This window comes from Melanerpes formicivorus, unplaced genomic scaffold (assembly GCF_026170545.1).
Source record: "Melanerpes formicivorus ecotype bairdi unplaced genomic scaffold, bMelFor1.0.p_v2 SCAF_10, whole genome shotgun sequence".
In the NCBI taxonomy this organism is placed as follows: domain Eukaryota; kingdom Metazoa; phylum Chordata; class Aves; order Piciformes; family Picidae; genus Melanerpes; species Melanerpes formicivorus.
Window position 1 is genome coordinate 9,755,434 of NW_027142362.1, and position 13,356 is coordinate 9,768,789.

Consider the following 13,356-nt stretch of genomic DNA (forward strand, 5'->3'; position numbering starts at 1 on the left):
GCTTGAAGCACCTTTCAGGGCTTTGGGGCAGAGGGTCCTGCGTTATCTTGCAGGGCTTTGGGATGGGAGGGGAGAGGATCCTGGAGGCTTTTGGGGGGGAGGGAATGAGTATCCTGAAGCACCTTGCAAAGCTTAGGGATGGAGCACTTCGGGATGGAGGGCAGAGGGTGCTGGAGCCCTATGGGGGGGGGGGGCGAGGTCCCACAGCCCGGCCAGCAGAGCAGTGCCCACAGGAGGGCACTGCAGACTCGGGAACCACCGCTGGGGCTGGGCTGCTCTGGCCTGGCTCCCCCTTCTACCCCCAGCCCCCTCTCCCAAGGGCTGCCCTATCCCTCTGCCCCCCACCCCCGGTGCCCAGCTCTTCCTTCCTGGTATTTTTCTGCAAACCCAAACGCTTTGGCAGCTCCTCCACTCCCATCCCAGCCTCAGCTGGCAGGCCAGGAAGGCTTTTTTCACTCTCTTTGCACCAAGAAAAGGTTGGTTTGATACTTGGTTTGGTGTAAAAGCAGCCATAAAAAGGCAAGAGTAATGCAGATGAGACACTCCTCTGCTGGCCTTCAGAGAACAGGAAGGTCTTGAGAGCCGAGGGGGCTTTGCTTTGAGTTTGATTTCCCTTTGAGAAGGAAGTGGAACACCAAGGCACAAAGAGTGGCCTCTCTGCTCCCCAGCACCAGCTTTCTGCACTCAGGTGTCTGGTTCAGCAGGAGGAACTGGGTTGCTCTCCTTGGTTTTGGGGCTTGCAAGGTGCCTGGGGGGGGTTGCAGACACATTGCAGGAAGATCTTTTTGCAGCCCTGGAACAAGGTCACTGGTGACATGATGAATATTGAGCTGCTCACGTCCCAGCAATGAAAAATTGATGACTTTCTTCCTTTTTCCAGCCACAAAAGCTCCATCAGCTGCCATTTCCTCCCTCTTGCTTCTCCAGTTTCTTTTTTGGATCCAAGGAATAAATGACTACAAGATGGGAAAGTGAAGGAGTGAGGTTGCTCAGGGAAGGGGGGTGGGTTGGGGAGCAGGCAGGGAGGTGGAGGCTGCTTGGCTGGGAGTGGCAGAATCACAGAAGGGGCTTGGAACGAACCCTAAAGGTCACAGCATCACAGAATGCATCTGGGTGGAAGAGACCTCCACTATCACCCAGCCCAACCCTCAAACCAGCACTGAAGGGTTGACACTAAACCATGTCCCTAAGCACCAGGTCCACACAGCTCTTGAACACCCCCAGTGACACCATCACTGCCCTGGGCAGACCACTCCAGTGTTTGAGAACCCTTCCAGGGAAGAAATATTTCCTAGCATCCAGCCTCAACCTCCCCTGGCACAGCTTGGAACCATTTCCTCTGCTCCTGTTGCTTGCCATCAAGAAGAGGCTGTCCCCCCCCTTGCTCCAACCTCCCTTCAGGCAGTTGTAGAGAGCAATGAGGTCTCCCCTCAGCCTCCTCTTCTCCAGACTGAACAACCCCAGCTCCCTCAGATGCTCCTCACAGGCCATGTCCTCCAGGCCCTTCTCCAGCCTCATTGCCCTTCTCTGGACACGCTCCAGCCCCTCAGTGTCCTTCCTGGAGTGAGAGGCCCAGACCTAAACACAGTACTTGAGGTGTGGCCTCAGCAGTGCTGAGCACCAGGGGATGATCACCTCCCTGTTCCTGCTGGCCACTGTGTTCCTACTCCAAGCCAGGATGCCATTGGCTTTCTAGGTCCAACCCCCTGCCATGGGCAGCGACACCTTCCACTAGCCCAGCTTGCTCAAGGCTTCATCCAACCTGGCCTTGAACACCTCCAGGGAGAGAGGTGGTGGTGGCACAGCCCACTCCTGTCCCAGGGAGCTGCTGGCCAGCACAACTGCCCCTCCCTGAGCTCCTGTACCACTCTGGAGAGGCTTCCCCAGGTCTGGAGAGCCTGGAGCACCTTCCCACTCCAAATCAGGTTGCTCAAGGCTTCATCCAACCTGGCTTTGAACCCCTGCAGGGAGGAGGCAGCCACAGCCTCCCTGAGCAGCCTGTTCCACTGCCTCACCCCCCTCACCGTGAGGAATCTCTTCCTAATCTCCACTCTCAATCTCCCCCTCCTCAAGCATGATGAGAAATGGTGAGCAGAGAGGAGCTTCTGCCTCCAATCTTGGGGTTGTTTATCACATCAAAGCTCCAAAGAAGGAGCTGGGGAGGCAGGGGGGAGGCTGGGTAATGATTTCCCTCCTGATTAATGCTTTCCCTGGGCTGGCTTCGTCGCTGTGATTACGCTGGGGCCGTAGCATAGCAACCAGCTAATTGTTGGTTGGATGCAAAGCACAGGATTGCCTGTATTAAATTTTTATTAAGATATAATTGCCTTCATCTGGCAGCAGAGGAGGCTTCAAAGATGCCAAGGAAGATGCTTGTGGGGGCTCTGCTGTGCTGCTCCCCGAGCCGTTGCTCCAGCTGCTGGGCTTTTAGCAATGGCTGAAGCTCAGGATCTCAGGTTAGGGCTCTGCAGGGTTGGACTGGTGTTGGGGTTTTGGGGGAGGGCACCCGGGCTGGGGGGCCTCTTGTACAGAGCACTGTGTGCAGAATAGTCCCTGGTGAGCCCCCAACACATCAATTTTCCCCCACTGAGGGATGACAATGGAGGTTTAAGAGGTGAGGAAATGCTGTCGTGTCACGGTCCTGCGCTGGAGTCACAGCAGCCCCATAAATGCTCCAGGCTTGGGGCACTGTGGCTGGAGAGTGCCCAGTGGAAAAGGACCTGGGGGGGGGTGGGTTGACAGTGGCTGAAGGTGAGCCAAGGTGTGCTCAGGTGGCCAAGAAGGACACCAGCATCCTGGCTTGAGGCATTAATAGTGTGGCCAGCAGGCCTAGGGCAGAGATCACCTTCCTGTAATGGGTACCGGTAAGGCCACACTTTGAATCCTGGGGTCAGGTTTGGATCCCTCACTCCAAAAAGGACAGGGAAGGGCTGGAGCAGGTCCAGAGAAGGGAAACAAAGCTGGTGAAAGGTCTGGAGAACAGGGCTGGTGAGGAGCAGCTGAGAGACCTGTAGTTGCTGAGCTTGCAGAAGAGGAGGTGGAGGGGAGACCTTGGAGCCAGGAGGGGGTTGGTCTCTGCTCCCAAGGAACAAGTGACAGGACAAGGAGAAACAGCATCAAGTTGCCATAGAGGAAGTTTAGGTTGGACATGAGGAACAATTTTTTCCACTTCAGGGTTATCAGGGCCTTTCCCAGGCCCTGGAGGGGTTTCAAAGCCATGGAGATGTGGTGCTGAGGGATGTGGTTTAGTGGTGAGCTGGCGCTGCTGGGTTGAGGGTTGGACTCCACCATCTAAAAGGTCTTTTCCTACCAAAACAAAAGAAGCCTCCTGTCTTCTCCTTGGGTAGCTGATCAGTCCCAACTCCATCATTCTCTGACCAGTGCATTCCCTCCATCCCAAAGGGTTCCATGACCCTGTCCCCTCTATCCCTAAGCCTTGCAAGGTGCTCCAGGGCACTCATTCCCTCTATCCCAAAGGGCTCCATGACTCTGTTCCCTCCATTCCTAAGCTTTGCAAGGTGCTCCAGGGCACTTATTCCCTCCATCCCAAAGGGTTCCATGACCCTGTCCCCTCCATCCCTAAGCCTTGCAAGGTGATCCAGGACACTCATTCCCTCCATCCCAAAGGGCTCCAGGATACTAATCCTCTCCTTCCCAGAGGGCTCCACCCCAAAGCCCTCCAAGGTGATGCAAGACCCCATCTCTGCCCCAAAGCCCTGAGAGGCTTTGAGAGGCTTCCTCAGGACCCCTTTCCCCCCATCCCAGTGCCCTGCAAGGTGATGCAGAGCCCTGTCCTGTCTGCCCCACAGCCCTGAAAGGTGCTGGATGTTAGGAATTACTTCTTCACTGAAAGGGTTTCCAGACATTGGAATGGTCTGCCCAGGGCAGTGGTGGAGTCACCATCCCTGGGGGGGTGTGGACGTGGTGCCAGGGCCAGGGTTTAGCGGTGGCCTTGCAGTGCTGGGTCAAAGGTTGGACTGGGTGGTCCTGCAGGTCTCTTCCAACCAAAGATAAGCTGTGAGAAGACCAAGGGGAGATGCTGTTACTGGTGACAGCTATCTGAAGGGTGTGTCTTCAGGAGAAGGGGCCAGCCTCTTGACAGTGGTGTCCTGTGAGAGGACAAGGGGCAATGGATGCAAACTGGAACGTAGGCAGTCCCAGCTCAACATGAGGAGAAAGTGCTTTGCTGTGAGGGTGCTGGAGCCCTGGCACAGGCTGCCCAGAGAGGCTGTGGAGTCTCCTCCTCTGGAGACTTTCAAGACCCATCTGGACACACGTAGCTCAGTTGGTAGTGCATCAGACCCTTAATGGGAAGGTCATGAGTTCACGCCTGCAGGGGGCAGTAGTGTCCTCCCTACTCTAGTCAGGAGGTCTGTGGTGACAGGTTGGACTCGATGATCTTTGAGGTCTCTTCCAACCTTAGTGATACTGAATCACACAGAATCACAGAATCACCAAGGTTGGAACAGACCTCAAAGATCACCAAGTCCAACCTGTCACCACAGACCTCATGACTAAACCATGGCACCAAGTGCCACCTCCAATCCCCTCGTGAACACCTCCAGGGATGGGGACTCCACCACCTCCCTGGGCAGCACATTCCAATGGCTAACAACTCTCTCTGGGAAGAACTTTCTCCTCACCTCCAGCCTAAACTTCCCCTGGTGCAGCTTGAGACTGTGTCCTCTTGTTCTGGTGCTGGGTGCCTGGGAGAAGAGACCAACCCCCACCTGGCTGCAACCTCCCTTCAGGTAGTTGTAGACAGCAATAAGGTCTCTCCTGAGCCTCCTCTTCTCCAGGCTAAGCAACCCCAGCTCCCTCAGCCTCTCCTCACAGGGCTGTGCTCCAGACTCCTCCCCAGCCTCATTGCCCTTCTCTGGACACCTTCAAGAGTCTGAATGCCCAGCCAAGATGGCAAAATTCAAAATGATCCTCCCTGAGATGCAATCCTGCACTAAGACACAAAGGTAACACCCCAAACAGAAGTTATTAATGAAGATATGCAGAGAGCAGCCCTGCCATTAAAACTCGGAAGAGGATCCTATGTGACCTGCCCTCGGTGATCCTGCCTTGGCAGGTGGGTTGAACTCAAGAATCTCTGGAGGTCCCTTCCAACCCTTACCGCTCTGTGATTCAATGATGGAGGCCCCTGCCACCCCATCCCAAATCCCCAGCACTGTGTCCCCCTTGCTCCTCCACCATCCAGCCAGGGAGGGAGACCTTCAAGCACAGTGTATTTATGGAGAGGATGATCACACTTGGCACGCTCCATCACTAAGTGGCCCTGGTACATGGATATTATTCACTTAAGTAATCAATCACTGCCAACAAATTACAGGATACAGGGAATTAAATTAAAGCCAAATGAACTCTGGATGTCAAATCCATTTGAAATTCAATTGAGGAGCAACGTTTGCTTTCAATTAGCCTTGGCCAAGTGGTTGAGCAGCATTTTGGGTCTATCAGAGTTTTCAATACCTCCTAATTAACCTTTGCTGTGGAATTGGTGTTGATTTCATCCAGATCATTATTGTGTGACTCCTGATACTGCTCTCAGATGAGATCTCATTAGCTGGTGGCTTCTAATGAGGGAAACGAAAGACCAGGGGGTGGGGGGTTCAGAGAACCACAGAATGGGTTGGGCTGGGATGGACCTTAAAGATCATCCAGTTCCAGCCTCCTGCCATAGGCAGGGACACCTTCCACTAGATCAGGTTGCTTCAACCAATTTCTGGGACTCCTTGTTCCATCTGCCTGGTGGAAATGCTCCAGAGCTTGGAGTTTGGGTGTGGAATGTGGTTCATGCCTTGACCCTACTGTCTCCAGCACAACTGCACCCCCACTGGTGCAGCTGGAAATGAAGAAGCAGAGGTGGTTGTTTCTGGGACTCCTTGTTCCATCTGCCTGATGGAAATGCTCCAGAGCTTGGACTTTGGGAGTGGAATTTGGTTCATGCCTTGACCCTACTCTCCCCAGCTGGACATGGAGGAGCAGTGGGTGCCAGGGAGAGAAGAAGAGCCATAGGGTGCAGCACCATAGACATCCCTGCCCTATCCTGAAGCCTTGAGCAACCTGGTCTGGTGGAAGGTGTCCTGCCCAAGGCAGGGTGTCTGGAACTAGATGATATTCAAGGTCCCTTCTGTGATCCCTGGAACCATTCCAAGTTAGGCTGGAGAGGGTTCTGAGCAACCTGAAGATGCCCCAGGGGAGGTTTAGGTTGGAGATTAGGAACAATTTCTTTGCTGCAGGAGTGGTCAGGCAGTGGAACAGGCTGCCCAGGGAGGTGGTGGAGTCACCATCCCTGGAGATGCCCCAGAAATGTGTGACCATGGCTTTTAGGGACATAGCTGAATGGTCATGGCGGTGGTGGACTGACAATTGGACTCAATGATCTTCAAGGACTTTTCCAACCTTTATGATTCCATGTCCCTGCTGACTGCAGAAGGGTTGAACTAGCTGGAACTTTGAAGGTCTCTTCCCCTCCAAACCAGTCTGGGATTCTATGATTCCATTCATAGAAGGATGCTGGCAGCAGCACCCAGCTGTCAGATAGGAAGAGACTGGATGGGCTGCTTGGTGCCATGGGTTAGTTGATCGGATGGTGTTGGATGATAGGCTGGACTGGAGGATCTCAAAGGTCTCTTCCAACCTGGTTAATCCTTCCCTTCCCTTCCCTTCCCTTCCCTTCCCTTCCCTTCCCTTCCCTTCCCTTCCCTTCCCTTCCCTTCCCTTCCCTTCCCTTCCCTTCCCTTCCCTTCCCTTCCCTTCCCTTCCCTTCCCTTCCCTTCCCTTCCCTTCCCTTCCCTTCCCTTCCCTTCCCTTCCCTTCTCCTCTCCCTCCTGGGGCACAGATGGAGAGGGTGATACTGCGTTTATCTCAGGTGATTTGCAGCAGGGTGGGTGGTCCATGGGGTGAAGTGGGCTTGGAAGGGCACTGGTGCCTTCTTGTGCTCCCTCCATTGCCATTTCCATTCCTATCCCCATGGCCAGCAGGGTGGAAGGTGGTAAGAAGTGGACATTTGGGGCTTCTGTGCTTCAATGCACTGTGTGTAGCCACAGTGGGACATTTAGATTTGAAAGAAGTTCTTCTTTCTAAGCTGTAAAAGTTGATCTGAAGTTGGGTGATTCCCTGCAGAGAGGAGGTCAGGGGTGGTCCCATGGGACACAGCCGTGCTTCCTCCTGCTGGACTTTGAGAAGGGTGATGGATGAGATGGGGGAGTTAGTTAATGAGAGGAACTCATTGTGGCCCCATTTGAGGAGCTGAGCAGGACTGGGATGCCCTCACACCACAAGCAGCCCCCTGACCAAAGCCAGCAGCCCAGGAGGGCCTGAATGACTGAACTACAGAAATCATAGTATCATAGAGTCAGTCAGGGTTGGAAGGGACCACAAGGATCATCTAGTTCCAACCCCCCTGCCATGGGCAGGGACACCCCACACTAGATCAGGCTGGCCAGAGCCTCATCCAGCCTGGGCTTAAACACCTGCAGGGACAGGGCCCCAACCACCTCCCTGGACAACCCATTCCAGGGCTTCACCACTCTCATGGGGAAGAACTTCCTCCTCACATCCAGCCTGAATCTCCCCACCTCCAGCTTCATTCCATTCCCCCTAGTCCTATCACTACCTGAGATCCTGAGCAGTCCCTCCCCAGCCTTCTTGTAGGCTCCTTTCAGATCCTGGAAGGCCACAATTAGGTCACCTCGGAGCCTTCTCTTCTCCAGACTGAACAGCCCCAACTCCTTCAGTCTGTCCTCATAGGAGAGGTGCTCCAGCCCTCTGATCATCAGAAATCACAGGATGCTGGGGGTTGGAAGTGACCTCTGGAGATGATTAAGTCCAAGCTCCCTGCCAAGGCAGGGTCACCTAGAGAAGGTCACAGAGGAGCACATCAGGTGGCTTTTGAATGCGTCCAGAGATGGAGACTCCACCGCCTCTCTGGGCAGCCTGCTCCATGTGCTCTGCCAGCCTGAAATTAAAGAAGTTCCTCCTCATGTTCAGATGGAGCTTCTGATGTTCCAGCTTGTGCCTCTCACCCCTTGTCCTGTCACAGGGCACCACTGGCAAAAGCCTGGCCCCACCCTCCGGACACCCACCCTTGAAGTATTGATCCGCATTGACGAGATCCCCCTCAGGCTGCTCTTCTCCAGGTTAAAAGGAACAGGCTAGAAAGAACTCCTGTGGACAGCCACAGGAGTTATTTTTGCCTGGCAGAGCTTTCCCCCCTTCAGCTACATGGGCTTTGGGAGTTATCAATGGAGCTAATATCTGATCCGCCGCCCCAACCGCCGCCCCTGCTGAAGCGGCTGGAGATGTTTCCATTGACGTCAGCAGCAGTGGGATTGATCTCGGCGTGTGTGGACTGTTTGTTCTTGAGGTCTGAAGAATTTAATTTCCTCCTGCCAGAGAAAGAGAGCAGCAGTGGAGGGAGAGGAGGCAGCTCCTGAGCACATACTCAGAGGTGAATCATCAGCTCGCCGCCCAGAGCGGGAGGCGGCCGCGAGGAGGCTCGCCCAGCTCGGTGTTGGGTGGGTGGGAAGAAAGAAAGGGCTTCGCAGCCAGATGTTGGGCACCTCCTCAGGCACAGCTGGAGAGAGAGGGGGATGCTGCCTTTGGCACAGAAGCTGGTCTGCAGCGAGGAGACCCTGGCAACGTGCATTTTGACGCGCTGGTGTGCATCTGAATCCTACAACCATAGAACTGTTGAGGTTGGAAGAGATCTTTGAGATGGTTGGGAGGTGGTGGAGGCCCCGTCCTTGGAGATCGAAGGTCAGGCTTGATGTGGCTCTGAGCAACTGTGTCTAGTTGGGGATATCCCTGCTTACTGCAGGGGGTTTGGACAAGATGACCTCTAGGCATCCCTTCCAACCCAGTGCATTCTATCATCAGGTCCAACCACTCACCTGGAGCTCGCAATCCCACCGCTGCTGCTAAGCCACCACATCAACCCATGTCCCTCGGCACCACATCCACCTGCCTTTTCAATCCCTCTAGGGATGGTGACTCCACCACCTCCCTGGGCAGCCTGTTCCAGTGTTTGAGAACCCTTTCTGGGAAGAAATTTTTCCAGGTATGCAACTTAAACCTTCCCTGGTTCAACCTGAGGCCATTGTGCTTGGTGCCATGGGTTAGTTGTTTAGGTGGGTTGGATTGGTTGAAGGGTTGGACGTGATGATCTTGAAGGTCTCTTCCAACCTGGTCTGGTCTGGTCTGGTCTGGTCTATTCTATTCTATTCTATTCTATTCTATTCTATTCTATTCTATTCTATTCTATTCTATTCTATTCTATTCTATTTCCATTGGTCCTGTCACTTGCTGCACGTGAGAAGAATGCCAGCCCTTCACCTGGCTCCAACATCCTTGCAGGGAGCTGTAGAAGGTGATGAGATTTCCCCTCAGCCTCTTCTTCTGAAGACTAAACACCCCCAGGTCCCTCAGCTGCTCCTCACCAGGCTTGTTCACCAGACCCTTCACCAACTTTGTTGCCCTTCTCTGGATGTGTTCCAGCACCTCTATGTCCTCTAGGAGTAAGGGGCCCAAAACTGCACCCAGGATTTCAGGTGTGGCCTCACCAGTGCCCAGCCAAGGGGGACAATTCCTGTGTTGGTCCTGCTGACCACACTCTTCCTGGTCCCAGCTTCATTGCTCTTTGGACTCTATTCAGATGCACCATGCTAGACTCAGGCCCCTGCTGCAATCCCTTATTCCACACTGGCACACAAACACCTGTGAGATTTCTTTAGGACACACTTTGAGGACACCATTTGCTTTGGGATGGACTCCTGAAAGCACTTTACAAAGCTGGGACACCAACATGGGGTGAGCGGAAAAGGGCCCTGAAGTCTTACCCTGACACCTTATTCCTGCTTTCACATCACCATGAGGTCAAGTGTCCATTCTGGTTTTCATTTAACCACCCCTCCCACACAGTGCTTCAGGAACTTGAAAGCAGAAAGATGGATTCTGTTTGGCCTGTGACATTTGAGGGGAGAAAAGAAGGCTCAGGGGAGACCTCCTGGCTCTCTATCACTCCCTGAAAGGAGGTTGGGGCCAGGTGGGGCTCAGCCTCTTCTCCCTAGGAACAAGTGATAAAAGAAGAGGAGATAGGTTCAAGTTGCACTGGGGCTGGACATTAGAAGAAACTTCCTCACTGGAAGGGTTCTCAAACCCTGGAAGAGGCTCCCCAGGGAGGTGGCTGAATCCCCATCCCTGGAAGCGTTTGAAAGAGGCAGAGATGCGGTGCTGAGGGACATGGTTTAGCACCAGCCTCGGCAGAGTTAGAGATTGGTTGGACTCGGTGATCTGAAAGGTCTTTTCCAACCAAAACAACCCTGTGATTCTCTGCACTGAGGTATCTGAAAGCACCGGTGGGGTTTGGAACTCATTTGCAATGGAAATGTCTCGGCAGGACCGGCTCCGGTGCAGGCTCCCTCTGCACTCGCAGAGGAGCAGCGGCAGCAGCAACCTTTCATTATCTTCCAATCTCTTTGCATTTCACCCCTGTGATTTTGTTTTCATGGTGAGTGACAAACGGAGAACTTAGACAAAGGAGCCAGGTGTGTCTGCGTGCTCATTGCCCTGGAAACAATCTTGCGGCCGAGCTGAAAGAATCTTTCTTCTGAGGCTGTTGCTGCTTCGCACAGCCACCAGAATCCAAACGTTTGAGAGGTCCCTGCAGCACATGACCTCCTCCAGCTTGTGCAACAAAACCAGAGGTCAACAACCAGCTTCCCACCTTTTGGATACATTCTTGTTTACCTTAGTGCACCCCCTTCCCCCTCGTTTGGGTGGGAAGGGACCTCTCAACTTCATCCAGTCCAACCCTGCTCCAGAAAGCAGGGAGAGCTGCAACTAGAGCAGGTGGCTCAGAGCCCCAAGCAACCTGACCTGCAATGGCTCCAGGGATGGGAACATCTCCCACCTCTCTGGGCAACCTGGAACAGGCTGTCACCACCCTCAGTGTCAAAGATTTCTTCCTTCTCTCCAGTCTGAATCTCCTTCTTTCAGTTCAAACTATCACCCTTTGTCCTGTCACAACAGGTCCTGCTCAAAGGTCTGTACTCAGCTTACTGATCAGCTCCTTGACCAGAAAGTCTCCATGGAGCCTCCTCCAGGCTGAACAACCCCAACTCCCTCAGCCTGGCTTCACAGCAGAGAGCTTCTGTCACTGCTGCAGCCTCCCCTGGCCCTACTCCAACAGGTCCATGTCTGCGCTGTGCTGAGCACTCCAGAGCTGGCCCCAGCACTGCAGGTGGGGTCTCACCAGAGCACAGGGGCAGAATCCCCTCCCACCCCCTGCTGCCCACACTGCTGGAATCACCCCAGGACCCTGCTGGGGCTGGGAGCACTCAGTGCCAGCTGAGTTGTGCTTGTTAGGGAAAATGTGGTGCAGCTGCAAACCTGCCACTTGTAAGGTCTCACTGAGAGGATTTACACCCTGGAAGGAAGAGGGTCAGGGAAGGTAGGAGATGCCTTCAGCATTGGAGCAAAGCAGAGGTCAGGGATGTTTGAGCTGGAGCAGAAGTGGTTCTGGTCAGTGATGTCAGTTCTCTGCTCAGTGAGGCACTTTCTGAAGTTCAGGACAGGATTGCACAGCCAGGGGCTGCTTCTAGCAGCAAAAAGCTGAAGGGGAGAGTTACTGCCAAGGGTTGGGCTGCAGAAAGGCTCTGGCTTAGACTTGGTCCTCTGCAGACCAAGGTCACTCCTAAATCTTGTATGGCACATTAGGGTGCATTAAGTGGCACTTGTGGGGAGCAGCAGCCAGGACAAGTGACCTTCAAATGACCACCAAGGGACCCTATCAAGGGGTCCTTTAGAGGATGCAGTCTCAAGCTGTGCCAGGGGAGGTTTAGGCTTGATGTTAGGAAGAAGTTCTTCACAGAGAGAGTTGTTGGCCATTGGAATGTGCTGCCCGGGGGGTGGTGGAGTCACCATCCCTGGAGGTGTTTAGGAAGAGACTGGATGGGGTGCTTGGTGCCAGGGTTTAGTTGATTAGATGGTGTTGGGTGATAGGTTGGACTGGATGATCTCAAAGGTCTCTTCCAACCTGGTTAATCCTATCCTACCCTATCCTACCCTATCCTACCCTACCCTATCCTATCCTACCCTATCCTATCCTATCCTATCCTATCCTATCCTATCCTATCCTATCCTATCCTATCCTATCCTATCCTATCCTATCCTATCCTATCCTATCCTATCCTATCCTATCCTATCCTATCCTATCCGCCTCATCTTCAGTGTAAAGCTGAGGGACTAGAGGGGTTAAGTTCTTCAATGGCCAGTGCCAGAGGAGCACTCTCCATTCTGCCTTCAGTCCTGCCCCACATGGAACATGGTTTAGTGGTGACTTAATGGTTGACTTCATCTTAAAAGTAACTTCCAACCAAAATGATTCCACGTGTTCCTGAACCCAGTTCCAGGATGCAGCTCCCAAATCCTGGCTTTCTCCCCCATTAAATCCAGTCTGGAACTTCCCCAGTCCCTGCCCACAGCATCAGTGGCGGCTTGACCATCCCTGGGTGACATTGGGTTTCTATGCATTTAATTGTTTTCTTCTTAATATTTTTACATTTTCTTTTTACTGCTACTGTTTCAAACAGTTTTAGTGGGTTTATGTTGGTTTGGGTTTGGTTGGTTTTGGGTCTGTGTTTTTTCCCCAGCCTACGCATCTCTCTCCCCTCTTCCCTTTCTTTTCCCTTTGGGAAGGGGTTCATAGACCAGGTTCATAGCCAGGAGGGGGTTGGTCTCTTCTCCCAGCACCAGAACAAGAGGACACAGTCTCAAGCTGTGCCAGGGGAGGTTTAGGCTGGAGGTGAGGAAGAAATTCTTCACAGAAGAGAGTTGTTAGCCATTGGGATGTGCTGCCCAGGGAGGTGGTGGAGTCCCCATCCCTGGAGGTGTTCAAGAGGGGATTGGATGTGGCACTTGGTGCCATGGTTTAGCAGTCAGGAGGTGTTGGGTGACAGGTTTGACTTGATGATCTTTGAGGTCTCTTCCAACCTTATTGATTCTGTGAAAGGCTTGGGGCTGGCTGGTCTCTATGGTCCCTTGCAACCTTATTGATTCTATGAGGGGCTTGGGGCTGGCTGGTCTCTATGAAGGGGTTAGTGGCCAGCCCTGCTTTGATCCACGACAGGGTTTGAGCTGCTGAGCAGCAACATGAACGTTTGTTTGGATTTCCTGAGAAGCGTGGATAATTCTCATTAACAGCCCCCCCCCCCCCCCCCCCCCCGCAGCCTATGTTCATTAAAGCCTCCACGCGTTAATTAACGACACCCCGCCCGCAGATTATTCCAATGAACGAACTCTCGCAGATCATTTTTATTAATCCAACCCCCTCCCACGTTATTTTAA